The sequence below is a fragment of the Leptodactylus fuscus genome, chromosome 7, assembly GCF_031893055.1.
Source record: "Leptodactylus fuscus isolate aLepFus1 chromosome 7, aLepFus1.hap2, whole genome shotgun sequence".
Taxonomy (NCBI): Eukaryota; Metazoa; Chordata; class Amphibia; order Anura; family Leptodactylidae; genus Leptodactylus; species Leptodactylus fuscus.
This window is the reverse complement of record NC_134271.1, coordinates 30,520,304-30,547,833: the sequence shown is the minus strand read 5'-3', so window position 1 is coordinate 30,547,833 and position 27,530 is coordinate 30,520,304. Positions and strand designations below refer to the sequence as shown.

The window sequence follows — 27,530 nt, the reverse complement described above, 5'->3', positions numbered from 1 at the left end:
CTGGCTTGATGCCATCCTATATCCTCTAAAGAAAGTGGTGACAGAATTCCTCCTTTTCCCGCCATTAGCCAATACACATTCTTTATCCCGCCATGGGTCTATCTTTGGGCTGTGGGAAAGGCAAGTTCGATGTCAAACGCCTCCTTATCATTTTGTGTGAAAAGCTGAAAATAGGGAAGGTAGGCACTGCTGAGATTCGAACTCAAGATCTCCTGTTTACTAGACAGGCGCTTTAACCAACTAAGCCACAGCGCCACATGAGGAAGCCGCCGGGTGCCCGGGTTACAATACGGGCGCTTTAACCAACCAAGCCACAGTGCCACGGAAAGAAAGCGCTGGATCTCCTGTTTACTAGACAGGCGCTTGAAACGACCAAGCCACAGCGCCCTGCGAATAAACCGCCGCCGGGAAGCCTGCCAAACGGCATCTCTAATGGATGACTCCAATTTCTGCGCGCCTGTATTATTTGACGCAGCCCTTACAGCGTTTGCCTTTTTATCCCATCCTCGCCAGGAGGACCCATGTGGACAATAGAAGTCCCCCCTCCCCTTCCCTTCACGCCCCCCAAACATCCGCAGTGAGTTTCACTGGGTTGCCTTTGCAAAAGCTAAGAGACCTTCACTTCTATTCCATACTCGGCAGCAACATCTAATAATAGGAAGTCCCTGCGAGTCGTGACATTTAAGAAATCAAATCTTTTTGGGAAAGGCGCTGCTTGAAACCGCACGGACAAATTGGCAGAATGCCACAGCAGTTGGACGCATGTGGAGGGCTAGAGATTTGTGGTGGCGTGGCTGATTGAGCCAGCGCAGCATGCATCGAGATCTGTCTTGCTTTCACGGCATATTTAAGGAATAGACTGATTGAAGGAATGCCAGGGAAGTACAGACATGAGTAAGAACTATTGATGACTAGAGACATTTTGGCATTTAAACCCTTGGCGTGTGTTTATCTCTGGTAGACTTTCCACTAGAAAGACATTATATACCGTAGGAGGTGAGATAAGGCCCAGTGGGCCAATGAACGACGCTACACGAGGTTGAGTGGAAACGCAGCCCAAGGCTCCTCAAAATTCTTTTGGGGATGTTGGGAATCGGCCGCCGCCAGGACGAGGTGGCCGAGTGGTTAAGGCGATGGACTGCTAATCCATTGTGCTCTGCATGCATGGGTTCGAATCCCATCCTCGTCGATTCTTTCTGACGTTTCCCACTTGGAAACTTGCTTTGCTGAGCCTCTTTTGTCTGCCAGCGGATGCCCAGAGCACGGACATTCGCAATCACCATTCAAGAAGGGCCGTTGGCAAACTCTGCAATGACGTCTGGATGGATGGTGTGGCCGATGAAGGGGGGCACTAGGAAGTCACCTCTCTTTTCATTTGTCTGGCTTGATGCCATCCTATATCCTCTAAAGAAGGTGGTGACAGAGTTCCTCCTTTTCCCGCCATTAGCCAATACACATTCTTTATCCCGCCATGGGTCTATCTTTGGGCTGTGGGAAAGGCAAGTTCGATGTCAAACGCCTCCTTATCATTTTGCGTGAAAAGCTGAAAATAGGGAAGGTAGGCACTGCTGAGATTCGAACTCAGGATCTCCTGTTTACTAGACAGGCGCTTTAACCAACTAAGCCACAGCGCCACATGAGGAAGCCACCGGGTGCCCGGGTTACAATACGGGCGCTTTAACCAACCAAGCCACAGTGCCACGGAAAGAAAGCGCTGGATCTCCTGTTTACTAGACAGGCGCTTGAAACGACCAAGCCACAGCGCCCTGCGAATAAACCGCCGCCGGGAAGCCTGCCAAACGGCATCTCTAATGGATGACTCCAATTTCTGCGCGCCTGTATTATTTGACGCAGCCCTTACAGCGTTTGCCTTTTTATCCCATCCTCGCCAGGAGGACCCATGTGGACAATAGAAGTCCCCCCTCCCCTTCCCTTCACGCCCCCCAAACATCCGCAGTGAGTTTCACGGGGTTGCCTTTGCAAAAGCTAAGAGACCTTCACTTCTATTCCATACTCGGCAGCAACATCTAATAATAGGAAGTCCCTGCGAGTCGTGACATTTAAGAAATCAAATCTTTTTGGGAAAGGCGCTGCTTGAAACCGCACGGACAAATTGGCAGAATGCCACAGCAGTTGGACGCATGTGGAGGGCTAGAGATTTGTGGTGGCGTGGCTGATTGAGCCAGCGCAGCATGCATCGAGATCTGTCTTGCTTTCACGGCATATTTAAGGAATAGACTGATTGAAGGAATGCCAGGGAAGTACAGACATGAGTAAGAACTATTGATGACTAGAGACATTTTGGCATTTAAACCCTTGGCGTGGGTTTATCTCTGGTAGACTTTCCACTAGAAAGACATTATATACCGTAGGAGGTGAGATAAGGCCCACTGGGCCAATGAACGACGCTACACGAGGTTGAGTGGAAACGCAGCCCAAGGCTCCTCAAAATTCTTTTGGGGATGTTGGGAATCGGCCGCCGCCAGGACGAGGTGGCCGAGTGGTTAAGGCGATGGACTGCTAATCCATTGTGCTCTGCATGCATGGGTTCGAATCCCATCCTCGTCGATTCTTTCTGACGTTTCCCACTTGGAAACTTGCTTTGCTGAGCCTCTTTTGTCTGCCAGCGGATGCCCAGAGCACGGACATTCGCAATCACCATTCAAGAAGGGCCGTTGGCAAACTCTGCAATGACGTCTGGATGGATGGTGTGGCCGATGAAGGGGGGCACTAGGAAGTCACCTCTCTTTTCATTTGTCTGGCTTGATGCCATCCTATATCCTCTAAAGAAGGTGGTGGCAGAGTTCCTCCTTTTCCCGCCATTAGCCAATACACATTCTTTATCCCGCCATGGGTCTATCTTTGGGCTGTGGGAAAGGCAAGTTCGATGTCAAACGCCTCCTTATCATTTTGCGTGAAAAGCTGAAAATAGGGAAGGTAGGCACTGCTGAGATTCGAACTCAGGATCTCCTGTTTACTAGACAGGCGCTTTAACCAACTAAGCCACAGCGCCACATGAGGAAGCCGCCGGGTGCCCGGGTTACAATACGGGCGCTTTAACCAACCAAGCCACAGTGCCACGGAAAGAAAGCGCTGGATCTCCTGTTTACTAGACAGGCGCTTGAAACGACCAAGCCACAGCGCCCTGCGAATAAACCGCCGCCGGGAAGCCTGCCAAACGGCATCTCTAATGGATGACTCCAATTTCTGCGCGCCTGTATTATTTGACGCAGCCCTTACAGCGTTTGCCTTTTTATCCCATCCTCGCCAGGAGGACCCATGTGGACAATAGAAGTCCCCCCTCCCCTTCCCTTCACGCCCCCCAAACATCCGCAGTGAGTTTCACTGGGTTGCCTTTGCAAAAGCTAAGAGACCTTCACTTCTATTCCATACTCGGCAGCAACATCTAATAATAGGAAGTCCCTGCGAGTCGTGACATTTAAGAAATCAAATCTTTTTGGGAAAGGCGCTGCTTGAAACCGCACGGACAAATTGGCAGAATGCCACAGCAGTTGGACGCATGTGGAGGGCTAGAGATTTGTGGTGGCGTGGCTGATTGAGCCAGCGCAGCATGCATCGAGATCTGTCTTGCTTTCACGGCATATTTAAGGAATAGACTGATTGAAGGAATGCCAGGGAAGTACAGACATGAGTAAGAACTATTGATGACTAGAGACATTTTGGCATTTAAACCCTTGGCGTGTGTTTATCTCTGGTAGACTTTCCACTAGAAAGACATTATATACCGTAGGAGGTGAGATAAGGCCCAGTGGGCCAATGAACGACGCTACACGAGGTTGAGTGGAAACGCAGCCCAAGGCTCCTCAAAATTCTTTTGGGGATGTTGGGAATCGGCCGCCGCCAGGACGAGGTGGCCGAGTGGTTAAGGCGATGGACTGCTAATCCATTGTGCTCTGCATGCATGGGTTCGAATCCCATCCTCGTCGATTCTTTCTGACGTTTCCCACTTGGAAACTTGCTTTGCTGAGCCTCTTTTGTCTGCCAGCGGATGCCCAGAGCACGGACAATCGCAATCACCATTCAAGAAGGGCCGTTGGCAAACTCTGCAATGACGTCTGGATGGATGGTGTGGCCGATGAAGGGGGGCACTAGGAAGTCACCTCTCTTTTCATTTGTCTGGCTTGATGCCATCCTATATCCTCTAAAGAAGGTGGTGGCAGAGTTCCACCTTTTCCCGCCATTAGCCAATACACATTCTTTATCCCGCCATGGGTCTATCTTTGGGCTGTGGGAAAGGCAAGTTCGATGTCAAACGCCTCCTTATCATTTTGCGTGAAAAGCTGAAAATAGGGAAGGTAGGCACTGCTGAGATTCGAACTCAGGATCTCCTGTTTACTAGACAGGCGCTTTAACCAACTAAGCCACAGCGCCACATGAGGAAGCCGCCGGGTGCCCGGGTTACAATACGGGCGCTTTAACCAACCAAGCCACAGTGCCACGGAAAGAAAGCGCTGGATCTCCTGTTTACTAGACAGGCGCTTGAAACGACCAAGCCACAGCGCCCTGCGAATAAACCGCCGCCGGGAAGCCTGCCAAACGGCATCTCTAATGGATGACTCCAATTTCTGCGCGCCTGTATTATTTGACGCAGCCCTTACAGCGTTTGCCTTTTTATCCCACCCTCGCCAGGAGGACCCATGTGGACAATAGAAGTCCCCCCTCCCCTTCCCTTCACGACCCCCAAACATCCGCAGTGAGTTTCACTGGGTTGCCTTTGCAAAAGCTAAGAGACCTTCACTTCTATTCCATACTCGGCAGCAACATTTAATAATAGGAAGTCCCTGCGAGTCGTGACATTTAAGAAATCAAATCTTTTTGGGAAAGGCGCTGCTTGAAACCGCACGGACAAATTGGCAGAATGCCACAGCAGTTGGACGCATGTGGAGGGCTAGAGATTTGTGGTGGCGTGGCTGATTGAGCCAGCGCAGCATGCATCCAGATCTGTCTTGCTTTCACGGCATATTTAAGGAATAGACTGATTGAAGGAATGCCAGGGAAGTACAGACATGAGTAAGAACTATTGATGACTAGAGACATTTTGGCATTTAAACCCTTGGCGTGTGTTTATCTCTGGTAGACTTTCCACTAGAAAGACATTATATACCGTAGGAGGTGAGATAAGGCCCAGTGGGCCAATGAACGACGCTACACGAGGTTGAGTGGAAACGCAGCCCAAGGCTCCTCAAAATTCTTTTGGGGATGTTGGGAATCGGCCGCCGCCAGGGCGAGGTGGCCGAGTGGTTAAGGCGATGGACTGCTAATCCATTGTGCTCTGCATGCATGGGTTCGAATCCCATCCTCGTCGATTCTTTCTGACGTTTCCCACTTGGAAACTTGCTTTGCTGAGCCTCTTTTGTCTGCCAGCGGATGCCCAGAGCACGGACATTCGCAATCACCATTCAAGAAGGGCCGTTGGCAAACTCTGCAATGACGTCTGGATGGATGGTGTGGCCGATGAAGGGGGGCACTAGGAAGTCACCTCTCTTTTCATTTGTCTGGCTTGATGCCATCCTATATCCTCTAAAGAAGGTGGTGGCAGAGTTCCTCCTTTTCCCGCCATTAGCCAATACACATTCTTTATCCCGCCATGGGTCTATCTTTGGGCTATGGGAAAGGCAAGTTCGATGTCAAACGCCTCCTTATCATTTTGCGTGAAAAGCTGAAAATAGGGAAGGTAGGCACTGCTGAGATTCGAACTCAGGATCTCCTGTTTACTAGACAGGCGCTTTAACCAACTAAGCCACAGCGCCACATGAGGAAGCCGCCGGGTGCCCGGGTTACAATACGGGCGCTTTAACCAACCAAGCCACAGTGCCACGGAAAGAAAGCGCTGGATCTCCTGTTTACTAGACAGGCGCTTGAAACGACCAAGCCACAGCGCCCTGCGAATAAACCGCCGCCGGGAAGCCTGCCAAACGGCATCTCTAATGGATGACTCCAATTTCTGCGCGCCTGTATTATTTGACGCAGCCCTTACAGCGTTTGCCTTTTTATCCCATCCTCGCCAGGAGGACCCATGTGGACAATAGAAGTCCCCCCTCCCCTTCCCTTCACGCCCCCCAAACATCCGCAGTGAGTTTCACTGGGTTGCCTTTGCAAAAGCTAAGAGACCTTCACTTCTATTCCATACTCGGCAGCAACATCTAATAATAGGAAGTCCCTGCGAGTCGTGACATTTAAGAAATCAAATCTTTTTGGGAAAGGCGCTGCTTGAAACCGCACGGACAAATTGGCAGAATGCCACAGCAGTTGGACGCATGTGGAGGGCTAGAGATTTGTGGTGGCGTGGCTGATTGAGCCAGCGCAGCATGCATCGAGATCTGTCTTGCTTTCACGGCATATTTAAGGAATAGACTGATTGAAGGAATGCCAGGGAAGTACAGACATGAGTAAGAACTATTGATGACTAGAGACATTTTGGCATTTAAACCCTTGGCGTGTGTTTATCTCTGGTAGACTTTCCACTAGAAAGACATTATATACCGTAGGAGGTGAGATAAGGCCCAGTGGGCCAATGAACGACGCTACACGAGGTTGAGTGGAAACGCAGCCCAAGGCTCCTCAAAATTCTTTTGGGGATGTTGGGAATCGGCCGCCGCCAGGACGAGGTGGCCGAGTGGTTAAGGCGATGGACTGCTAATCCATTGTGCTCTGCATGCATGGGTTCGAATCCCATCCTCGTCGATTCTTTCTGACGTTTCCCACTTGGAAACTTGCTTTGCTGAGCCTCTTTTGTCTGCCAGCGGATGCCCAGAGCACGGACATTCGCAATCACCATTCAAGAAGGGCCGTTGGCAAACTCTGCAATGACGTCTGGATGGATGGTGTGGCCGATGAAGGGGGGCACTAGGAAGTCACCTCTCTTTTCATTTGTCTGGCTTGATGCCATCCTATATCCTCTAAAGAAGGTGGTGGCAGAGTTCCTCCTTTTCCCGCCATTAGCCAATACACATTCTTTATCCCGCCATGGGTCTATCTTTGGGCTGTGGGAAAGGCAAGTTCGATGTCAAACGCCTCCTTATCATTTTGCGTGAAAAGCTGAAAATAGGGAAGGTAGGCACTGCTGAGATTCGAACTCAGGATCTCCTGTTTACTAGACAGGCGCTTTAACCAACTAAGCCACAGCGCCACATGAGGAAGCCGCCGGGTGCCCGGGTTACAATACGGGCGCTTTAACCAACCAAGCCACAGTGCCACGGAAAGAAAGCGCTGGATCTCCTGTTTACTAGACAGGCGCTTGAAACGACCAAGCCACAGCGCCCTGCGAATAAACCGCCACCGGGAAGCCTGCCAAACGGCATCTCTAATGGATGACTCCAATTTCTGCGCGCCTGTATTATTTGACGCAGCCCTTACAGCGTTTGCCTTTTTATCCCATCCTCGCCAGGAGGACCCATGTGGACAATAGAAGTCCCCCCTCCCCTTCCCTTCACGCCCCCCAAACATCCGCAGTGAGTTTCACTGGGTTGCCTTTGCAAAAGCTAAGAGACCTTCACTTCTATTCCATACTCGGCAGCAACATCTAATAATAGGAAGTCCCTGCGAGTCGTGACATTTAAGAAATCAAATCTTTTTGGGAAAGGCGCTGCTTGAAACCGCACGGACAAATTGGCAGAATGCCACAGCAGTTGGACGCATGTGGAGGGCTAGAGATTTGTGGTGGCGTGGCTGATTGAGCCAGCGCAGCATGCATCCAGATCTGTCTTGCTTTCACGGCATATTTAAGGAATAGACTGATTGAAGGAATGCCAGGGAAGTACAGACATGAGTAAGAACTATTGATGACTAGAGACATTTTGGCATTTAAACCCTTGGCGTGTGTTTATCTCTGGTAGACTTTCCACTAGAAAGACATTATATACCGTAGGAGGTGAGATAAGGCCCAGTGGGCCAATGAACGACGCTACACGAGGTTGAGTGGAAACGCAGCCCAAGGCTCCTCAAAATTCTTTTGGGGATGTTGGGAATCGGCCGCCGCCAGGACGAGGTGGCCGAGTGGTTAAGGCGATGGACTGCTAATCCATTGTGCTCTGCATGCATGGGTTCGAATCCCATCCTCGTCGATTCTTTCTGACGTTTCCCACTTGGAAACTTGCTTTGCTGAGCCTCTTTTGTCTGCCAGCGGATGCCCAGAGCACGGACAATCGCAATCACCATTCAAGAAGGGCCGTTGGCAAACTCTGCAATGACGTCTGGATGGATGGTGTGGCCGATGAAGGGGGGCACTAGGAAGTCACCTCTCTTTTCATTTGTCTGGCTTGATGCCATCCTATATCCTCTAAAGAAGGTGGTGGCAGAGTTCCTCCTTTTCCCGCCATTAGCCAATACACATTCTTTATCCCGCCATGGGTCTATCTTTGGGCTGTGGGAAAGGCAAGTTCGATGTCAAACGCCTCCTTATCATTTTGCGTGAAAAGCTGAAAATAGGGAAGGTAGGCACTGCTGAGATTCGAACTCAGGATCTCCTGTTTACTAGACAGGCGCTTTAACCAACTAAGCCACAGCGCCACATGAGGAAGCCGCCGGGTGCCCGGGTTACAATACGGGCGCTTTAACCAACCAAGCCACAGTGCCACGGAAAGAAAGCGCTGGATCTCCTGTTTACTAGACAGGCGCTTGAAACGACCAAGCCACAGCGCCCTGCGAATAAACCGCCGCCGGGAAGCCTGCCAAACGGCATCTCTAATGGATGACTCCAATTTCTGCGCGCCTGTATTATTTGACGCAGCCCTTACAGCGTTTGCCTTTTTATCCCACCCTCGCCAGGAGGACCCATGTAGACAATAGAAGTCCCCCCTCCCCTTCCCTTCACGACCCCCAAACATCCGCAGTGAGTTTCACTGGGTTGCCTTTGCAAAAGCTAAGAGACCTTCACTTCTATTCCATACTCGGCAGCAACATTTAATAATAGGAAGTCCCTGCGAGTCGTGACATTTAAGAAATCAAATCTTTTTGGGAAAGGCGCTGCTTGAAACCGCACGGACAAATTGGCAGAATGCCACAGCAGTTGGACGCATGTGGAGGGCTAGAGATTTGTGGTGGCGTGGCTGATTGAGCCAGCGCAGCATGCATCCAGATCTGTCTTGCTTTCACGGCATATTTAAGGAATAGACTGATTGAAGGAATGCCAGGGAAGTACAGACATGAGTAAGAACTATTGATGACTAGAGACATTTTGGCATTTAAACCCTTGGCGTGTGTTTATCTCTGGTAGACTTTCCACTAGAAAGACATTATATACCGTAGGAGGTGAGATAAGGCCCAGTGGGCCAATGAACGACGCTACACGAGGTTGAGTGGAAACGCAGCCCAAGGCTCCTCAAAATTCTTTTGGGGATGTTGGGAATCGGTCGCCGCCAGGGCGAGGTGGCCGAGTGGTTAAGGCGATGGACTGCTAATCCATTGTGCTCTGCATGCATGGGTTCGAATCCCATCCTCGTCGATTCTTTCTGACGTTTCCCACTTGGAAACTTGCTTTGCTGAGCCTCTTTTGTCTGCCAGCGGATGCCCAGAGCACGGACATTCGCAATCACCATTCAAGAAGGGCCGTTGGCAAACTCTGCAATGACGTCTGGATGGATGGTGTGGCCGATGAAGGGGGGCACTAGGAAGTCACCTCTCTTTTCATTTGTCTGGCTTGATGCCATCCTATATCCTCTAAAGAAGGTGGTGGCAGAGTTCCTCCTTTTCCCGCCATTAGCCAATACACATTCTTTATCCCGCCATGGGTCTATCTTTGGGCTATGGGAAAGGCAAGTTCGATGTCAAACGCCTCCTTATCATTTTGCGTGAAAAGCTGAAAATAGGGAAGGTAGGCACTGCTGAGATTCGAACTCAGGATCTCCTGTTTACTAGACAGGCGCTTTAACCAACTAAGCCACAGCGCCACATGAGGAAGCCGCCGGGTGCCCGGGTTACAATACGGGCGCTTTAACCAACCAAGCCACAGTGCCACGGAAAGAAAGCGCTGGATCTCCTGTTTACTAGACAGGCGCTTGAAACGACCAAGCCACAGCGCCCTGCGAATAAACCGCCGCCGGGAAGCCTGCCAAACGGCATCTCTAATGGATGACTCCAATTTCTGCGCGCCTGTATTATTTGACGCAGCCCTTACAGCGTTTGCCTTTTTATCCCATCCTCGCCAGGAGGACCCATGTGGACAATAGAAGTCCCCCCTCCCCTTCCCTTCACGCCCCCCAAACATCCGCAGTGAGTTTCACTGGGTTGCCTTTGCAAAAGCTAAGAGACCTTCACTTCTATTCCATACTCGGCAGCAACATCTAATAATAGGAAGTCCCTGCGAGTCGTGACATTTAAGAAATCAAATCTTTTTGGGAAAGGCGCTGCTTGAAACCGCACGGACAAATTGGCAGAATGCCACAGCAGTTGGACGCATGTGGAGGGCTAGAGATTTGTGGTGGCGTGGCTGATTGAGCCAGCGCAGCATGCATCCAGATCTGTCTTGCTTTCACGGCATATTTAAGGAATAGACTGATTGAAGGAATGCCAGGGAAGTACAGACATGAGTAAGAACTATTGATGACTAGAGACATTTTGGCATTTAAACCCTTGGCGTGTGTTTATCTCTGGTAGACTTTCCACTAGAAAGACATTATATACCGTAGGAGGTGAGATAAGGCCCAGTGGGCCAATGAACGACGCTACACGAGGTTGAGTGGAAACGCAGCCCAAGGCTCCTCAAAATTCTTTTGGGGATGTTGGGAATCGGCCGCCGCCAGGACGAGGTGGCCGAGTGGTTAAGGCGATGGACTGCTAATCCATTGTGCTCTGCATGCATGGGTTCGAATCCCATCCTCGTCGATTCTTTCTGACGTTTCCCACTTGGAAACTTGCTTTGCTGAGCCTCTTTTGTCTGCCAGCGGATGCCCAGAGCACGGACATTCGCAATCACCATTCAAGAAGGGCCGTTGGTAAACTCTGCAATGACGTCTGGATGGATGGTGTGGCCGATGAAGGGGGGCACTAGGAAGTCACCTCTCTTTTCATTTGTCTGGCTTGATGCCATCCTATATCCTCTAAAGAAGGTGGTGACAGAGTTCCTCCTTTTCCCGCCATTAGCCAATACACATTCTTTATCCCGCCATGGGTCTATCTTTGGGCTGTGGGAAAGGCAAGTTCGATGTCAAACGCCTCCTTATCATTTTGCGTGAAAAGCTGAAAATAGGGAAGGTAGGCACTACTGAGATTCGAACTCAGGATCTCCTGTTTACTAGACAGGCGCTTTAACCAACTAAGCCACAGCGCCACATGAGGAAGCCGCCGGGTGCCCGGGTTACAATACGGGCGCTTTAACCAACCAAGCCACAGTGCCACAGAAAGAAAGCGCTGGATCTCCTGTTTACTAGACAGGCGCTTGAAACGACCAAGCCACAACGCCCTGCGAATAAACCGCCGCCGGGAAGCCTGCCAAACGGCATCTCTAATGGATGACTCCAATTTCTGCGCGCCTGTATTATTTGACGCAGCCCTTACAGCGTTTGCCTTTTTATCCCATCCTCGCCAGGAGGACCCATGTGGACAATAGAAGTCCCCCCTCCCCTTCCCTTCACGCCCCCCAAACATCCGCAGTGAGTTTCACGGGGTTGCCTTTGCAAAAGCTAAGAGACCTTCACTTCTATTCCATACTCGGCAGCAACATTTAATAATAGGAAGTCCCTGCGAGTCGTGACATTTAAGAAATCAAATCTTTTTGGGAAAGGCGCTGCTTGAAACCGCACGGACAAATTGGCAGAATGCCACAGCAGTTGGACGCATGTGGAGGGCTAGAGATTTGTGGTGGCGTGGCTGATTGAGCCAGCGCAGCATGCATCCAGATCTGTCTTGCTTTCACGGCATATTTAAGGAATAGACTGATTGAAGGAATGCCAGGGAAGTACAGACATGAGTAAGAACTATTGATGACTAGAGACATTTTGGCATTTAAACCCTTGGCGTGTGTTTATCTCTGGTAGACTTTCCACTAGAAAGACATTATATACCGTAGGAGGTGAGATAAGGCCCAGTGGGCCAATGAACGACGCTACACGAGGTTGAGTGGAAACGCAGCCCAAGGCTCCTCAAAATTCTTTTGGGGATGTTGGGAATCGGCCGCCGCCAGGACGAGGTGGCCGAGTGGTTAAGGCGACGGACTGCTAATCCATTGTGCTCTGCATGCATGGGTTCGAATCCCATCCTCGTCGATTCTTTCTGACGTTTCCCACTTGGAAACTTGCTTTGCTGAGCCTCTTTTGTCTGCCAGCGGATGCCCAGAGCACGGACATTCGCAATCACCATTCAAGAAGGGCCGTTGGCAAACTCTGCAATGACGTCTGGATGGATGGTGTGGCAGATGAAGGGGGGCACTAGGAAGTCACCTCTCTTTTCATTTGTCTGGCTTGATGCCATCCTATATCCTCTAAAGAAGGTGGTGGCAGAGCTCCTCCTTTTCCCGCCATTAGCCAATACACATTCTTTATCCCGCCATGGGTCTATCTTTGGGCTGTGGGAAAGGCAAGTTCGATGTCAAACGCCTCCTTATCATTTTGCGTGAAAAGCTGAAAATAGGGAAGGTAGGCACTGCTGAGATTCGAACTCAGGATCTCCTGTTTACTAGACAGGCGCTTTAACCAACTAAGCCACAGCGCCACATGAGGAAGCCACCGGGTGCCCGGGTTACAATACGGGCGCTTTAACCAACCAAGCCACAGTGCCACGGAAAGAAAGCGCTGGATCTCCTGTTTACTAGACAGGCGCTTGAAACGACCAAGCCACAGCGCCCTGCGAATAAACCGCCGCCGGGAAGCCTGCCAAACGGCATCTCTAATGGATGACTCCAATATCTGCGCGCCTGTATTATTTGACGCAGCCCTTACAGCGTTTGCCTTTTTATCCCATCCTCGCCAGGAGGACCCATGTGGACAATAGAAGTCCCCCCTCCCCTTCCCTTCACGCCCCCCAAACATCCGCAGTGAGTTTCACTGGGTTGCCTTTGCAAAAGCTAAGAGACCTTCACTTCTATTCCATACTCGGCAGCAACATTTAATAATAGGAAGTCCCTGCGAGTCGTGACATTTAAGAAATCAAATCTTTTTGGGAAAGGCGCTGCTTGAAACCGCACGGACAAATTGGCAGAATGCCACAGCAGTTGGACGCATGTGGAGGGCTAGAGATTTGTGGTGGCGTGGCTGATTGAGCCAGCGCAGCATGCATCGAGATCTGTCTTGCTTTCACGGCATATTTAAGGAATAGACTGATTGAAGGAATGCCAGGGAAGTACAGACATGAGTAAGAACTATTGATGACTAGAGACATTTTGGCATTTAAACCCTTGGCGTGGGTTTATCTCTGGTAGACTTTCCACTAGAAAGACATTATATACCGTAGGAGGTGAGATAAGGCCCAGTGGGCCAATGAACGACGCTACACGAGGTTGAGTGGAAACGCAGCCCAAGGCTCCTCAAAATTCTTTTGGGGATGTTGGGAATCGGCCGCCGCCAGGACGAGGTGGCCGAGTGGTTAAGGCGATGGACTGCTAATCCATTGTGCTCTGCATGCATGGGTTCGAATCCCATCCTCGTCGATTCTTTCTGACGTTTCCCACTTGGAAACTTGCTTTGCTGAGCCTCTTTTGTCTGCCAGCGGATGCCCAGAGCACGGACATTCGCAATCACCATTCAAGAAGGGCCGTTGGCAAACTCTGCAATGACGTCTGGATGGATGGTATGGCCGATGAAGGGGGGCACTAGGAAGTCACCTCTCTTTTCATTTGTCTGGCTTGATGCCATCCTATATCCTCTAAAGAAGGTGGTGACAGAGTTCCTCCTTTTCCCGCCATTAGCCAATACACATTCTTTATCCCGCCATGGGTCTATCTTTGGGCTGTGGGAAAGGCAAGTTCGATGTCAAACGCCTCCTTATCATTTTGCGTGAAAAGCTGAAAATAGGGAAGGTAGGCACTGCTGAGATTCGAACTCAGGATCTCCTGTTTACTAGACAGGCGCTTTAACCAACTAAGCCACAGCGCCACATGAGGAAGCCGCCGGGTGCCCGGGTTACAATACGGGCGCTTTAACCAACCAAGCCACAGTGCCACGGAAAGAAAGCGCTGGATCTCCTGTTTACTAGACAGGCGCTTGAAACGACCAAGCCACAGCGCCATGCGAGTAAACCGCCGCCGGGAAGCCTGCCAAACGGCATCTCTAATGGATGACTCCAATTTCTGCGCGCCTGTATTATTTGACGCAGCCCTTACAGCGTTTGCCTTTTTATCCCATCCTCGCCAGGAGGACCCATGTGGACAATAGAAGTCCCCCCTCCCCTTCCCTTCACGCCCCCCAAACATCCGCAGTGAGTTTCACGGGGTTGCCTTTGCAAAAGCTAAGAGACCTTCACTTCTATTCCATACTCGGCAGCAACATTTAATAATAGGAAGTCCCTGCGAGTCGTGACATTTAAGAAATCAAATCTTTTTGGGAAAGGCGCTGCTTGAAACCGCACGGACAAATTGGCAGAATGCCACAGCAGTTGGACGCATGTGGAGGGCTAGAGATTTGTGGTGGCGTGGCTGATTGAGCCAGCGCAGCATGCATCGAGATCTGTCTTGCTTTCACGGCATATTTAAGGAATAGACTGATTGAAGGAATGCCAGGGAAGTACAGACATGAGTAAGAACTATTGATGACTAGAGACATTTTGGCATTTAAACCCTTGGCGTGGGTTTATCTCTGGTAGACTTTCCACTAGAAAGACATTATATACCGTAGGAGGTGAGATAAGGCCCACTGGGCCAATGAACGACGCTACACGAGGTTGAGTGGAAACGCAGCCCAAGGCTCCTCAAAATTCTTTTGGGGATGTTGGGAATCGGCCGCCGCCAGGACGAGGTGGCCGAGTGGTTAAGGCGATGGACTGCTAATCCATTGTGTTCTGCATGCATGGGTTCGAATCCCATCCTCGTCGATTCTTTCTGACGTTTCCCACTTGGAAACTTGCTTTGCTGAGCCTCTTTTGTCTGCCAGCGGATGCCCAGAGCACGGACATTCGCAATCACCATTCAAGAAGGGCCGTTGGCAAACTCTGCAATGACGTCTGGATGGATGGTGTGGCCGATGAAGGGGGGCACTAGGAAGTCACCTCTCTTTTCACTTGTCTGGCTTGATGCCATCCTATATCCTCTAAAGAAGGTGGTGGCAGAGTTCCTCCTTTTCCCGCCATTAGCCAATACACATTCTTTATCCCGCCATGGGTCTATCTTTGGGCTGTGGGAAAGGCAAGTTCGATGTCAAACGCCTCCTTATCATTTTGCGTGAAAAGCTGAAAATAGGGAAGGTAGGCACTGCTGAGATTCGAACTCAGGATCTCCTGTTTACTAGACAGGCGCTTTAACCAACTTAGCCACAGCGCCACATGAGGAAGCCGCCGGGTGCCCGGGTTACAATACGGGCGCTTTAACCAACCAAGCCACAGTGCCACGGAAAGAAAGCGCTGGATCTCCTGTTTACTAGACAGGCGCTTGAAACGACCAAGCCACAGCGCCCTGCGAATAAACCGCCGCCGGGAAGCCTGCCAAACGGCATCTCTAATGGATGACTCCAATTTCTGCGCGCCTGTATTATTTGACGCAGCCCTTACAGCGTTTGTCTTTTTATCCCATCCTCGCCAGGAGGACCCATGTGGACAATAGAAGTCCCCCCTCCCCTTCCCTTCACGCCCCCCAAACATCCGCAGTGAGTTTCACGGGGTTGCCTTTGCAAAAGCTAAGAGACCTTCACTTCTATTCCATACTCGGCAGCAACATTTAATAATAGGAAGTCCCTGCGAGTCGTGACATTTAAGAAATCAAATCTTTTTGGGAAAGGCGCTGCTTGAAACCGCACGGACAAATTGGCAGAATGCCACAGCAGTTGGACGCATGTGGAGGGCTAGAGATTTGTGGTGGCGTGGCTGATTGAGCCAGCGCAGCATGCATCCAGATCTGTCTTGCTTTCACGGCATATTTAAGGAATAGACTGATTGAAGGAATGCCAGGGAAGTACAGACATGAGTAAGAACTATTGATGACTAGAGACATTTTGGCATTTAAACCCTTGGCGTGTGTTTATCTCTGGTAGACTTTCCACTAGAAAGACATTATATACCGTAGGAGGTGAGATAAGGCCCACTGGGCCAATGAACGACGCTACACGAGGTTGAGTGGAAACGCAGCCCAAGGCTCCTCAAAATTCTTTTGGGGATGTTGGGAATCGGCCGCCGCCAGGACGAGGTGGCCGAGTGGTTAAGGCGATGGACTGCTAATCCATTGTGTTCTGCATGCATGGGTTCGAATCCCATCCTCGTCGATTCTTTCTGACGTTTCCCACTTGGAAACTTGCTTTGCTGAGCCTCTTTTGTCTGCCAGCGGATGCCCAGAGCACGGACATTCGCAATCACCATTCAAGAAGGGCCGTTGGCAAACTCTGCAATGACGTCTGGATGGATGGTGTGGCCGATGAAGGGGGGCACTAGGAAGTCACCTCTCTTTTCATTTGTCTGGCTTGATGCCATCCTATATCCTCTAAAGAAGGTGGTGGCAGAGTTCCTCCTTTTCCCGCCATTAGCCAATACACATTCTTTATCCCGCCATGGGTCTATCTTTGGGCTGTGGGAAAGGCAAGTTCGATGTCAAACGCCTCCTTATCATTTTGCGTGAAAAGCTGAAAATAGGGAAGGTAGGCACTGCTGAGATTCGAACTCAGGATCTCCTGTTTACTAGACAGGCGCTTTAACCAACTAAGCCACAGCGCCACATGAGGAAGCCGCCGGGTGCCCGGGTTACAATACGGGCGCTTTAACCAACCAAGCCACAGTGCCACGGAAAGAAAGCGCTGGATCTCCTGTTTACTAGACAGGCGCTTGAAACGACCAAGCCACAGCGCCCTGCGAATAAACCGCCGCCGGGAAGCCTGCCAAACGGCATCTCTAATGGATGACTCCAATTTCTGCGCGCCTGTATTATTTGACGCAGCCCTTACAGCGTTTGTCTTTTTATCCCATCCTCGCCAGGAGGACCCATGTGGACAATAGAAGTCCCCCCTCCCCTTCCCTTCACGCCCCCCAAACATCCGCAGTGAGTTTCACGGGGTTGCCTTTGCAAAAGCTAAGAGACCTTCACTTCTATTCCATACTCGGCAGCAACATTTAATAATAGGAAGTCCCTGCGAGTCGTGACATTTAAGAAATCAAATCTTTTTGGGAAAGGCGCTGCTTGAAACCGCACGGACAAATTGGCAGAATGCCACAGCAGTTGGACGCATGTGGAGGGCTAGAGATTTGTGGTGGCGTGGCTGATTGAGCCAGCGCAGCATGCATCCAGATCTGTCTTGCTTTCACGGCATATTTAAGGAATAGACTGATTGAAGGAATGCCAGGGAAGTACAGACATGAGTAAGAACTATTGATGACTAGAGACATTTTGGCATTTAAACCCTTGGCGTGTGTTTATCTCTGGTAGACTTTCCACTAGAAAGACATTATATACCGTAGGAGGTGAGATAAGGCCCACTGGGCCAATGAACGACGCTACACGAGGTTGAGTGGAAACGCAGCCCAAGGCTCCTCAAAATTCTTTTGGGGATGTTGGGAATCGGCCGCCGCCAGGACGAGGTGGCCGAGTGGTTAAGGCGATGGACTGCTAATCCATTGTGTTCTGCATGCATGGGTTCGAATCCCATCCTCGTCGATTCTTTCTGACGTTTCCCACTTGGAAACTTGCTTTGCTGAGCCTCTTTTGTCTGCCAGCGGATGCCCAGAGCACGGACATTCGCAATCATCATTCAAGAAGGGCCGTTGGCAAACTCTGCAATGACGTCTGGATGGATGGTGTGGCCGATGAAGGGGGGCACTAGGAAGTCACCTCTCTTTTCATTTGTCTGGCTTGATGCCATCCTATATCCTCTAAAGAAGGTGGTGGCAGAGTTCCTCCTTTTCCCGCCATTAGCCAATACACATTCTTTATCCCGCCATGGGTCTATCTTTGGGCTGTGGGAAAGGCAAGTTCGATGTCAAACGCCTCCTTATCATTTTGCGTGAAAAGCTGAAAATAGGGAAGGTAGGCACTGCTGAGATTCGAACTCAGGATCTCCTGTTTACTAGACAGGCGCTTTAACCAACTAAGCCACAGCGCCACATGAGGAATCCGCCAGGTGCCCGGGTTACAATACGGGCGCTTTAACCAACCAAGCCACAGTGCCACGGAAAGAAAGCGCTGGATCTCCTGTTTACTAGACAGGCGCTTGAAACGACCAAGCCACAGCGCCCTGCGAATAAACCGCCGCCGGGAAGCCTGCCAAACGGCATCTCTAATGGATGACTCCAATTTCTGCGCGCCTGTATTATTTGACGCAGCCCTTACAGCGTTTGCCTTTTTATCCCATCCTCGCCAGGAGGACCCATGTGGACAATAGAAGTCCCCCCTCCCCTTCCCTTCACGCCCCCCAAACATCCGCAGTGAGTTTCACGGGGTTGCCTTTGCAAAAGCTAAGAGACCTTCACTTCTATTCCATACTCAGCAGCAACATTTAATAATAGGAATTCCCTGCGAGTCGTGATATTTAAGAAATCAAATCTTTTTGGGAAAGGCGCTGCTTGAAACCGCACGGACAAATTGGCAGAATGCCACAGCAGTTGGACGCATGTGGAGGGCTAGAGATTTGTGGTGGCGTGGCTGATTGAGCCAGCGCAGCATGCATCCAGATCTGTCTTGCTTTCACGGCATATTTAAGGAATAGACTGATTGAAGGAATGCCAGGGAAGTACAGACATGAGTAAGAACTATTGATGACTAGAGACATTTTGGCATTTAAACCCTTGGCGTGGGTTTATCTCTGGTAGACTTTCCACTAGAAAGACATTATATACCGTAGGAGGTGAGATAAGGCCCACTGGGCCAATGAACGACGCTACACGAGGTTGAGTGGAAACGCAGCCCAAGGCTCCTCAAAATTCTTTTGGGGATGTTGGGAATCGGCCGCCGCCAGGACGAGGTGGCCGAGTGGTTAAGGCGATGGACTGCTAATCCATTGTGTTCTGCATGCATGGGTTCGAATCCCATCCTCGTCGATTCTTTCTGACGTTTCCCACTTGGAAACTTGCTTTGCTGAGCCTCTTTTGTCTGCCAGCGGATGCCCAGAGCACGGACATTCGCAATCACCATTCAAGAAGGGCCGTTGGCAAACTCTGCAATGACGTCTGGATGGATGGTATGGCCGATGAAGGGGGGCACTAGGAAGTCACCTCTCTTTTCATTTGTCTGGCTTGATGCCATCCTATATCCTCTAAAGAAGGTGGTGACAGAGTTCCTCCTTTTCCCGCCATTAGCCAATACACATTCTTTATCCCGCCATGGGTCTATCTTTGGGCTGTGGGAAAGGCAAGTTCGATGTCAAACGCCTCCTTATCATTTTGCGTGAAAAGCTGAAAATAGGGAAGGTAGGCACTGCTGAGATTCGAACTCAGGATCTCCTGTTTACTAGACAGGCGCTTTAACCAACTAAGCCACAGCGCCACATGAGGAAGCCGCCGGGTGCCCGGGTTACAATACGGGCGCTTTAACCAACCAAGCCACAGTGCCACGGAAAGAAAGCGCTGGATCTCCTGTTTACTAGACAGGCGCTTGAAACGACCAAGCCACAGCGCCCTGCGAATAAACCGCCGCCGGGAAGCCTGCCAAACGGCATCTCTAATGGATGACTCCAATTTCTGCGCGCCTGTATTATTTGACGCAGCCCTTACAGCGTTTGCCTTTTTATCCCATCCTCGCCAGGAGGACCCATGTGGACAATAGAAGTCCCCCCTCCCCTTCCCTTCACGCCCCCCAAACATCCGCAGTGTTTTTCTTGGGGTTGCCTTTGCAAAAGCTAAGAGACCTTCACTTCTATTCCATACTCGGCAGCAACATTTAATAATAGGAAGTCCCTGCGAGTCGTGACATTTAAGAAATCAAATCTTTTTGGGAAAGGCGCTGCTTGAAACCGCACGGACAAATTGGCAGAATGCCACAGCAGTTGGACGCATGTGGAGGGCTAGAGATTTGTGGTGGCGTGGCTGATTGAGCCAGCGCAGCATGCATCCAGATCTGTCTTGCTTTCACGGCATATTTAAGGAATAGACTGATTGAAGGAATGCCAGGGAAGTACAGACATGAGTAAGAACTATTGATGACTAGAGACATTTTGGCATTTAAACCCTTGGCGTGTGTTTATCTCTGGTAGACTTTCCACTAGAAAGACATTATATACCGTAGGAGGTGAGATAAGGCCCAGTGGGCCAATGAACGACGCTACACGAGGTTGAGTGGAAACGCAGCCCAAGGCTCCTCAAAATTCTTTTGGGGATGTTGGGAATCGGCCGCCGCCAGGACGAGGTGGCCGAGTGGTTAAGGCGATGGACTGCTAATCCATTGTGTTCTGCATGCATGGGTTCGAATCCCATCCTCGTCGATTCTTTCTGACGTTTCCCACTTGGAAACTTGCTTTGCTGAGCCTCTTTTGTCTGCCAGCGGATGCCCAGAGCACGGACATTCGCAATCACCATTCAAGAAGGGCCGTTGGCAAACTCTGCAATGACGTCTGGATGGATGGTGTGGCCGATGAAGGGGGGCACTAGGAAGTCACCTCTCTTTTCATTTGTCTGGCTTGATGCCATCCTATATCCTCTAAAGAAGGTGGTGGCAGAGTTCCTCCTTTTCCCGCCATTAGCCAATACACATTCTTTATCCCGCCATGGGTCTATCTTTGGGCTGTGGGAAAGGCAAGTTCGATGTCAAACGCCTCCTTATCATTTTGCGTGAAAAGCTGAAAATAGGGAAGGTAGGCACTGCTGAGATTCGAACTCAGGATCTCCTGTTTACTAGACAGGCGCTTTAACCAACTAAGCCACAGCGCCACATGAGGAAGCCGCCAGGTGCCCGGGTTACAATACGGGCGCTTTAACCAACCAAGCCACAGTGCCACGGAAAGAAAGCGCTGGATCTCCTGTTTACTAGACAGGCGCTTGAAACGACCAAGCCACAGCGCCCTGCGAATAAACCGCCGCCGGGAAGCCTGCCAAACGGCATCTCTAATGGATGACTCCAATTTCTGCGCGCCTGTATTATTTGACGCAGCCCTTACAGCGTTTGCCTTTTTATCCCATCCTCGCCAGGAGGACCCATGTGGACAATAGAAGTCCCCCCTCCCCTTCCCTTCACGCCCCCCAAACATCCGCAGTGAGTTTCACGGGGTTGCCTTTGCAAAAGCTAAGAGACCTTCACTTCTATTCCGTACTCGGCAGCAACGTTTAATAATAGGAAGTCCCTGCGAGTCGTGACATTTAAGAAATCAAATCTTTTTGGGAAAGGCGCTGCTTGAAACCGCACGGACAAATTGGCAGAATGCCACAGCAGTTGGACGCATGTGGAGGGCTAGAGATTTGTGGTGGCGTGGCTGATTGAGCCAGCGCAGCATGCATCCAGATCTGTCTTGCTTTCACGGCATATTTAAGGAATAGACTGATTGAAGGAATGCCAGGGAAGTACAGACATGAGTAAGAACTATTGATGACTAGAGACATTTTGGCATTTAAACCCTTGGCGTGGGTTTATCTCTGGTAGACTTTCCACTAGAAAGACATTATATACCGTAGGAGGTGAGATAAGGCCCACTGGGCCAATGAACGACGCTACACGAGGTTGAGTGGAAACGCAGCCCAAGGCTCCTCAAAATTCTTTTGGGGATGTTGGGAATCGGCCGCCGCCAGGACGAGGTGGCCGAGTGGTTAAGGCGATGGACTGCTAATCATTTGTGCTCTGCATGCATGGGTTCGAATCCCATCCTCGTCGATTCTTTCTGACGTTTCCCACTTGGAAACTTGCTTTGCTGAGCCTCTTTTGTCTGCCAGCGGATGCCCAGAGCACGGACATTCGCAATCACCATTCAAGAAGGGCCGTTGGCAAACTCTGCAATGACGTCTGGATGGATGGTGTGGCCGATGAAGGGGGGCACTAGGAAGTCACCTCTCTTTTCATTTGTCTGGCTTGATGCCATCCTATATCCTCTAAAGAAGGTGGTGACAGAGTTCCTCCTTTCCCCGCCATTAGCCAATACACATTCTTTATCCCGCCATGGGTCTATCTTTGGGCTGTGGGAAAGGCAAGTTCGATGTCAAACGCCTCCTTATCATTTTGCGTGAAAGGATGAAAATAGGGAAGGTAGGCACTGCTGAGATTCGAACTCAGGATCTCCTGTTTACAAGACTGGCACTTTAACCAACTAAGCCACAGCGCCACATGAGGAAGCCCCTGAGTGCCCGGGTTACAATACGGGCGCTTTAACCAACCAAGCCACAGTGCCACGGAAAGAAAGCGCTGGATCTCCTGTTTACTAGACAGGCGCTTGAAACGACCAAGCCACAGCGCCCTGCGAATAAACCGCCGCCGGGAAGCCTGCCAAACGGCATCTCTAATGGATGACTCCAATTTCTGCGCGCCTGTATTATTTGACGCAGCCCTTACAGCGTTTGCCTTTTTATCCCATCCTCGCCAGGAGGACCCATGTGGACAATAGAAGTCCCCCCTCCCCTTCCCTTCACGCCCCCCAAACATCCGCAGTGAGTTTCACGGGGTTGCCTTTGCAAAAGCTAAGAGACCTTCACTTCTATTCCATACTCGGCAGCAACATTTAATAATAGGAAGTCCCTGCGAGTCGTGACATTTAAGAAATCAAATCTTTTTGGGAAAGGCGCTGCTTGAAACCGCACGGACAAATTGGCAGAATGCCACAGCAGTTGGACGCATGTGGAGGGCTAGAGATTTGTGGTGGCGTGGCTGATTGAGCCAGCGCAGCATGCATCCAGATCTGTCTTGCTTTCACGGCATATTTAAGGAATAGACTGATTGAAGGAATGCCAGGGAAGTACAGACATGAGTAAGAACTATTGATGACTAGAGACATTTTGGCATTTAAACCCTTGGCGTGGGTTTATCTCTGGTAGACTTTCCACTAGAAAGACATTATATACCGTAGGAGGTGAGATAAGGCCCACTGGGCCAATGAACGACGCTACACGAGGTTGAGTGGAAACGCAGCCCAAGGCTCCTCAAAATTCTTTTGGGGATGTTGGGAATCGGCCGCTGCCAGGACGAGGTGGCCGAGTGGTTAAGGCGATGGACTGCTAATCCATTGTGCTCTGCATGCATGGGTTCGAATCCCATCCTCGTCGATTCTTTCTGACGTTTCCCACTTGGAAACTTGCTTTGCTGAGCCTCTTTTGTCTGCCAGCGGATGCCCAGAGCACGGACATTCGCAATCACCATTCAAGAAGGGCCGTTGGCAAACTCTGCAATGACGTCTGGATGGATGGTGTGGCCGATGAAGGGGGGCACTAGGAAGTCACCTCTCTTTTCATTTGTCTGGCTTGATGCCATCCTATATCCTCTAAAGAAGGTGGTGGCAGAGTTCCTCCTTTTCCCGCCATTAGCCAATACACATTCTTTATCCCGCCATGGGTCTATCTTTGGGCTGTGGGAAAGGCAAGTTCGATGTCAAACGCCTCCTTATCATTTTGCGTGAAAAGCTGAAAATAGGGAAGGTAGGCACTGCTGAGATTCGAACTCAGGATCTCCTGTTTACTAGACAGGCGCTTTAACCAACTAAGCCACAGCGCCACATGAGGAAGCCGCCGGGTGCCCGGGTTACAATACGGGCGCTTTAACCAACCAAGCCACATTGCCACGGAAAGAAAGCGCTGGATCTCCTGTTTACTAGACAGGCGCTTGAAACGACCAAGCCACAGCGCCCTGCGAATAAACCGCCGCCGGGAAGCCTGCCAAACGGCATCTCTAATGGATGACTCCAATTTCTGCGCGCCTGTATTATTTGACGTAGCCCTTACAGCGTTTGCCTTTTTATCCCATCCTCGCCAGGAGGACCCATGTGGACAATAGAAGTCCCCCCTCCCCTTCCCTTCACGCCCCCCAAACATCCGCAGTGAGTTTCACGGGGTTGCCTTTGCAAAAGCTAAGAGACCTTCACTTCTATTCCATACTCGGCAGCAACATTTAATAATAGGAAGTCCCTGCGAGTCGTGACATTTAAGAAATCAAATCTTTTTGGGAAAGGCGCTGCTTGAAACCGCACGGACAAATTGGCAGAATGCCACAGCAGTTGGACGCATGTGGAGGGCTAGAGATTTGTGGTGGCGTAGCTGATTGAGCCAGCGCAGCATGCATCGAGATCTGTCTTGCTTTCACGGCATATTTAAGGAATAGACTGATTGAAGGAATGCCAGGGAAGTACAGACATGAGTAAGAACTATTGATGACTAGAGACATTTTGGCATTTAAACCCTTGGCGTGGGTTTATCTCTGGTACACTTTCCACTAGAAAGACATTATATACCGTAGGAGGTGAGATAAGGCCCAGTGGGCCAATGAACGACGCTACACGAGGTGAGTGGAAACGCAGCCCAAGGCTCCTCAAAATTCTTTTGGGGATGTTGGGAGTCGGCCGCCGCCAGGACGAGGTGGCCGAGTGGTTAAGGCGATGGACTGCTAATCCATTGTGCTCTGCATGCATGGGCTCGATTCCCATCCTCGTCGATTCTTTCTGACGTTTCCCACTTGGAAACTTGCTTTGCTGAGCCTCTTTTGTCTGCCAGCGGATGCCCAGAGCACGGACATTCGCAATCACCATTCAAGAAGGGCCGTTGGCAAACTCTGCAATGACGTCTGGATGGATGGTGTGGCCGATGAAGGGGGGCACTAGGAAGTCACCTCTCTTTTCATTTGTCTGGCTTGATGCCATCCTATATCCTCTAAAGAAGGTGGTGGCAGAGTTCCTCCTTTTCCCGCCATTAGCCAATACACATTCTTTATCCCGCCATGGGTCTATCTTTGGGCTGTGGGAAAGGCAAGTTCGATGTCAAACGCCTCCTTATCATTTTGCGTGAAAAGCTGAAACTAGGGAAGGTAGGCACTGCTGAGATTCGAACTCAGGATCTCCTGTTTACTAGACAGGCGCTTTAACCAACTAAGCCACAGCGCCACATGAGAAAACCGCCGGGTGCCCGGGTTACAATACGGGCGCTTTAACCAACCAAGCCACAGTGCCACGGAAAGAAAGCGCTGGATCTCCTGTTTACTAGACAGGCGCTTGAAACGACCAAGCCACAGCGTCCTGCGAATAAACCGCCGCCGGGAAGCCTGCCAAACGGCATCTCTAATGGATGACTCCAATTTCTGCGCGCCTGTATTATTTGACGCAGCCCTTACAGCGTTTGCCTTTTTATCCCATCCTCGCCAGGAGGACCCATGTGGACAATAGAAGTCCCCCCTCCCCTTCCCTTCACGCCCCCCAAACATCCGCAGTGAGTTTCACGGGGTTGCCTTTGCAAAAGCTAAGAGACCTTCACTTCTATTCCATACTCGGCAGCAACATTTAATAATAGGAAGTCCCTGCGAGTCGTGACATTTAAGAAATCAAATCTTTTTGGGAAAGGCGCTGCTTGAAACCGCACGGACAAATTGGCAGAATGCCACAGCAGTTGGACGCATGTGGAGGGCTAGAGATTTGTAGTGGCGTGGCTGATTGAGCCAGCGCAGCATGCATCCAGATCTGTCTTGCTTTCACGGCATATTTAAGGAATAGACTGATTGAAGGAATGCCAGGGAAGTACAGACATGAGTAAGAACTATTGATGACTAGAGACATTTTGGCATTTAAACCCTTGGCGTGGGTTTATCTCTGGTAGACTTTCCACTAGAAAGACATTATATACCGTAGGAGGTGAGATAAGGCCCACTGGGCCAATGAACGACGCTACACGAGGTTGAGTGGAAACGCAGCCCAAGGCTCCTCAAAATTCTTTTGGGGATGTTGGGAATCGGCTGCCGCCAGGACGAGGTGGCCGAGTGGTTAAGGCGATGGACTGCTAATCCATTGTGCTCTGCATGCATGGGTTCGAATCCCATCCTCGTCGATTCTTTCTGACGTTTCCCACTTGGAAACTTGCTTTGCTGAGCCTCTTTTGTCTGCCAGCGGATGCCCAGAGCACGGACATTCGCAATCACCATTCAAGAAGGGCCGTTGGCAAACTCTGCAATGACGTCTGGATGGATGGTGTGGCAGATGAAGGGGGGCACTAGGAAGTCACCTCTCTTTTCATATGTCTGGCTTGATGCCATCCTATATCCTCTAAAGAAGGTGGTGGCAGAGTTCCTCCTTTTCCCGCCATTAGCCAATACACATTCTTTATCCCGCCATGGGTCTATCTTTGGGCTGTGGGAAAGGCAAGTTCGATGTCAAACGCCTCCTTATCATTTTGCGTGAAAAGCTGAAAATAGGGAAGGTAGGCACTGCTGAGATTCGAACTCAGGATCTCCTGTTTACTAGGCAGGCGCTTTAACCAACTAAGCCACAGCGCCACATGAGGAAGCCGCCGGGTGCCCGGGTTACAATATGGGCGCTTTAACCAACCAAGCCACAGTGCCACGGAAAGAAAGCGCTGGATCTCCTGTTTACTAGACAGGCGCTTGAAACGACCAAGCCACAGCGCCCTGCGAATAAACCGCCGCCGGGAAGCCTGCCAAACGGCATCTCTAATGGATGACTCCAATTTCTGCGCGCCTGTATTATTTGACGCAGCCCTTACAGCGTTTGCCTTTTTATCCCATCCTCGCCAGGAGGACCCATGTGGACAATAGAAGTCCCCCCTCCCCTTCCCTTCACGCCCCCCAAACATCCGCAGTGAGTTTCACGGGGTTGCCTTTGCAAAAGCTAAGAGACCTTCACTTCTATTCCATACTCGGCAGCAACATTTAATAATAGGAAGTCCCTGCGAGTCGTGACATTTAAGAAATCAAATCTTTTTGGGAAAGGCGCTGCTTGAAACCGCACGGACAAATTGGCAGAATGCCACAGCAGTTGGACGCATGTGGAGGGCTAGAGATTTGTGGTGGCGTGGCTGATTGAGCCAGCGCAGCATGCATCCAGATCTGTCTTGCTTTCACGGCATATTTAAGGAATAGACTGATTGAAGGAATGCCAGGGAAGTACAGACATGAGTAAGAACTATTGATGACTAGAGACATTTTGGCATTTAAACCCTTGGCGTGGGTTTATCTCTGGTAGACTTTCCACTAGAAAGACATTATATACCGTAGGAGGTGAGATAAGGCCCACTGGGCCAATGAACGACGCTACACGAGGTTGAGTGGAAACGCAGCCCAAGGCTCCTCAAAATTCTTTTGGGGATGTTGGGAATCGGCCGCCGCCAGGACAAGGTGGCCGAGTGGTTAAGGCGATGGACTGCTAATCCATTGTCCTCTGCATGCATGGGTTCGAATCCCATCCTCGTCGATTCTTTCTGACGTTTCCCACTTGGAAACTTGCTTTGCTGAGCCTCTTTTGTCTGCCAGCGGATGCCCAGAGCACGGACATTCGCAATCACCATTCAAGAAGGGCCGTTGGCAAACTCTGCAATGACGTCTGGATGGATGG

The 27,530-nt window shown here is 50.6% G+C and overlaps 38 non-coding genes across 38 annotated transcripts; 18 read left to right on the top strand and 20 right to left on the bottom strand.

Annotated features, from left to right (window-relative positions):
- Window positions 1-181: 181 nt before the first annotated feature.
- On the bottom strand, window positions 182-255 carry TRNAT-AGU (transfer RNA threonine (anticodon AGU)). Its single transcript has one exon. It is a non-coding gene; the product is annotated as a tRNA-Thr (tRNA).
- An 852-nt stretch (window positions 256-1,107) lies between these two features.
- Window positions 1,108-1,189, top strand: TRNAS-GCU (transfer RNA serine (anticodon GCU)). The gene has a single exon. It is a non-coding gene; the product is annotated as a tRNA-Ser (tRNA).
- Window positions 1,190-1,560: 371 nt separating this feature from the next.
- TRNAT-AGU (transfer RNA threonine (anticodon AGU)) lies at window positions 1,561-1,634 on the bottom strand. Its single transcript has one exon. It is a non-coding gene; the product is annotated as a tRNA-Thr (tRNA).
- An 852-nt stretch (window positions 1,635-2,486) lies between these two features.
- TRNAS-GCU (transfer RNA serine (anticodon GCU)) lies at window positions 2,487-2,568 on the top strand. The gene has a single exon. It is a non-coding gene; the product is annotated as a tRNA-Ser (tRNA).
- A 371-nt stretch (window positions 2,569-2,939) lies between these two features.
- On the bottom strand, window positions 2,940-3,013 carry TRNAT-AGU (transfer RNA threonine (anticodon AGU)). The gene has a single exon. It is a non-coding gene; the product is annotated as a tRNA-Thr (tRNA).
- Window positions 3,014-3,865: 852 nt separating this feature from the next.
- TRNAS-GCU (transfer RNA serine (anticodon GCU)) lies at window positions 3,866-3,947 on the top strand. The gene has a single exon. It is a non-coding gene; the product is annotated as a tRNA-Ser (tRNA).
- Window positions 3,948-4,318: 371 nt separating this feature from the next.
- On the bottom strand, window positions 4,319-4,392 carry TRNAT-AGU (transfer RNA threonine (anticodon AGU)). Its single transcript has one exon. It is a non-coding gene; the product is annotated as a tRNA-Thr (tRNA).
- Window positions 4,393-5,244: 852 nt separating this feature from the next.
- Window positions 5,245-5,326, top strand: TRNAS-GCU (transfer RNA serine (anticodon GCU)). Its single transcript has one exon. It is a non-coding gene; the product is annotated as a tRNA-Ser (tRNA).
- A 371-nt stretch (window positions 5,327-5,697) lies between these two features.
- TRNAT-AGU (transfer RNA threonine (anticodon AGU)) lies at window positions 5,698-5,771 on the bottom strand. Its single transcript has one exon. It is a non-coding gene; the product is annotated as a tRNA-Thr (tRNA).
- Window positions 5,772-6,623: 852 nt separating this feature from the next.
- TRNAS-GCU (transfer RNA serine (anticodon GCU)) lies at window positions 6,624-6,705 on the top strand. The gene has a single exon. It is a non-coding gene; the product is annotated as a tRNA-Ser (tRNA).
- Window positions 6,706-7,076: 371 nt separating this feature from the next.
- On the bottom strand, window positions 7,077-7,150 carry TRNAT-AGU (transfer RNA threonine (anticodon AGU)). Its single transcript has one exon. It is a non-coding gene; the product is annotated as a tRNA-Thr (tRNA).
- Window positions 7,151-8,002: 852 nt separating this feature from the next.
- TRNAS-GCU (transfer RNA serine (anticodon GCU)) lies at window positions 8,003-8,084 on the top strand. The gene has a single exon. It is a non-coding gene; the product is annotated as a tRNA-Ser (tRNA).
- Window positions 8,085-8,455: 371 nt separating this feature from the next.
- Window positions 8,456-8,529, bottom strand: TRNAT-AGU (transfer RNA threonine (anticodon AGU)). The gene has a single exon. It is a non-coding gene; the product is annotated as a tRNA-Thr (tRNA).
- An 852-nt stretch (window positions 8,530-9,381) lies between these two features.
- On the top strand, window positions 9,382-9,463 carry TRNAS-GCU (transfer RNA serine (anticodon GCU)). The gene has a single exon. It is a non-coding gene; the product is annotated as a tRNA-Ser (tRNA).
- Window positions 9,464-9,834: 371 nt separating this feature from the next.
- On the bottom strand, window positions 9,835-9,908 carry TRNAT-AGU (transfer RNA threonine (anticodon AGU)). The gene has a single exon. It is a non-coding gene; the product is annotated as a tRNA-Thr (tRNA).
- Window positions 9,909-10,760: 852 nt separating this feature from the next.
- Window positions 10,761-10,842, top strand: TRNAS-GCU (transfer RNA serine (anticodon GCU)). Its single transcript has one exon. It is a non-coding gene; the product is annotated as a tRNA-Ser (tRNA).
- Window positions 10,843-11,213: 371 nt separating this feature from the next.
- Window positions 11,214-11,287, bottom strand: TRNAT-AGU (transfer RNA threonine (anticodon AGU)). The gene has a single exon. It is a non-coding gene; the product is annotated as a tRNA-Thr (tRNA).
- Window positions 11,288-12,139: 852 nt separating this feature from the next.
- Window positions 12,140-12,221, top strand: TRNAS-GCU (transfer RNA serine (anticodon GCU)). Its single transcript has one exon. It is a non-coding gene; the product is annotated as a tRNA-Ser (tRNA).
- Window positions 12,222-12,592: 371 nt separating this feature from the next.
- On the bottom strand, window positions 12,593-12,666 carry TRNAT-AGU (transfer RNA threonine (anticodon AGU)). Its single transcript has one exon. It is a non-coding gene; the product is annotated as a tRNA-Thr (tRNA).
- An 852-nt stretch (window positions 12,667-13,518) lies between these two features.
- On the top strand, window positions 13,519-13,600 carry TRNAS-GCU (transfer RNA serine (anticodon GCU)). The gene has a single exon. It is a non-coding gene; the product is annotated as a tRNA-Ser (tRNA).
- A 371-nt stretch (window positions 13,601-13,971) lies between these two features.
- TRNAT-AGU (transfer RNA threonine (anticodon AGU)) lies at window positions 13,972-14,045 on the bottom strand. Its single transcript has one exon. It is a non-coding gene; the product is annotated as a tRNA-Thr (tRNA).
- Window positions 14,046-14,897: 852 nt separating this feature from the next.
- On the top strand, window positions 14,898-14,979 carry TRNAS-GCU (transfer RNA serine (anticodon GCU)). Its single transcript has one exon. It is a non-coding gene; the product is annotated as a tRNA-Ser (tRNA).
- A 371-nt stretch (window positions 14,980-15,350) lies between these two features.
- Window positions 15,351-15,424, bottom strand: TRNAT-AGU (transfer RNA threonine (anticodon AGU)). The gene has a single exon. It is a non-coding gene; the product is annotated as a tRNA-Thr (tRNA).
- An 852-nt stretch (window positions 15,425-16,276) lies between these two features.
- TRNAS-GCU (transfer RNA serine (anticodon GCU)) lies at window positions 16,277-16,358 on the top strand. Its single transcript has one exon. It is a non-coding gene; the product is annotated as a tRNA-Ser (tRNA).
- A 371-nt stretch (window positions 16,359-16,729) lies between these two features.
- TRNAT-AGU (transfer RNA threonine (anticodon AGU)) lies at window positions 16,730-16,803 on the bottom strand. Its single transcript has one exon. It is a non-coding gene; the product is annotated as a tRNA-Thr (tRNA).
- Window positions 16,804-17,655: 852 nt separating this feature from the next.
- On the top strand, window positions 17,656-17,737 carry TRNAS-GCU (transfer RNA serine (anticodon GCU)). Its single transcript has one exon. It is a non-coding gene; the product is annotated as a tRNA-Ser (tRNA).
- Window positions 17,738-18,108: 371 nt separating this feature from the next.
- TRNAT-AGU (transfer RNA threonine (anticodon AGU)) lies at window positions 18,109-18,182 on the bottom strand. The gene has a single exon. It is a non-coding gene; the product is annotated as a tRNA-Thr (tRNA).
- Window positions 18,183-19,034: 852 nt separating this feature from the next.
- TRNAS-GCU (transfer RNA serine (anticodon GCU)) lies at window positions 19,035-19,116 on the top strand. Its single transcript has one exon. It is a non-coding gene; the product is annotated as a tRNA-Ser (tRNA).
- A 371-nt stretch (window positions 19,117-19,487) lies between these two features.
- On the bottom strand, window positions 19,488-19,561 carry TRNAT-AGU (transfer RNA threonine (anticodon AGU)). Its single transcript has one exon. It is a non-coding gene; the product is annotated as a tRNA-Thr (tRNA).
- An 852-nt stretch (window positions 19,562-20,413) lies between these two features.
- Window positions 20,414-20,495, top strand: TRNAS-GCU (transfer RNA serine (anticodon GCU)). The gene has a single exon. It is a non-coding gene; the product is annotated as a tRNA-Ser (tRNA).
- A 371-nt stretch (window positions 20,496-20,866) lies between these two features.
- Window positions 20,867-20,940, bottom strand: TRNAT-AGU (transfer RNA threonine (anticodon AGU)). The gene has a single exon. It is a non-coding gene; the product is annotated as a tRNA-Thr (tRNA).
- Window positions 20,941-22,245: 1,305 nt separating this feature from the next.
- On the bottom strand, window positions 22,246-22,319 carry TRNAT-UGU (transfer RNA threonine (anticodon UGU)). The gene has a single exon. It is a non-coding gene; the product is annotated as a tRNA-Thr (tRNA).
- An 852-nt stretch (window positions 22,320-23,171) lies between these two features.
- On the top strand, window positions 23,172-23,253 carry TRNAS-GCU (transfer RNA serine (anticodon GCU)). The gene has a single exon. It is a non-coding gene; the product is annotated as a tRNA-Ser (tRNA).
- Window positions 23,254-23,624: 371 nt separating this feature from the next.
- Window positions 23,625-23,698, bottom strand: TRNAT-AGU (transfer RNA threonine (anticodon AGU)). The gene has a single exon. It is a non-coding gene; the product is annotated as a tRNA-Thr (tRNA).
- Window positions 23,699-25,002: 1,304 nt separating this feature from the next.
- On the bottom strand, window positions 25,003-25,076 carry TRNAT-AGU (transfer RNA threonine (anticodon AGU)). Its single transcript has one exon. It is a non-coding gene; the product is annotated as a tRNA-Thr (tRNA).
- Window positions 25,077-25,928: 852 nt separating this feature from the next.
- Window positions 25,929-26,010, top strand: TRNAS-GCU (transfer RNA serine (anticodon GCU)). Its single transcript has one exon. It is a non-coding gene; the product is annotated as a tRNA-Ser (tRNA).
- A 371-nt stretch (window positions 26,011-26,381) lies between these two features.
- TRNAT-AGU (transfer RNA threonine (anticodon AGU)) lies at window positions 26,382-26,455 on the bottom strand. Its single transcript has one exon. It is a non-coding gene; the product is annotated as a tRNA-Thr (tRNA).
- Window positions 26,456-27,307: 852 nt separating this feature from the next.
- On the top strand, window positions 27,308-27,389 carry TRNAS-GCU (transfer RNA serine (anticodon GCU)). The gene has a single exon. It is a non-coding gene; the product is annotated as a tRNA-Ser (tRNA).
- Window positions 27,390-27,530: the final 141 nt, after the last annotated feature.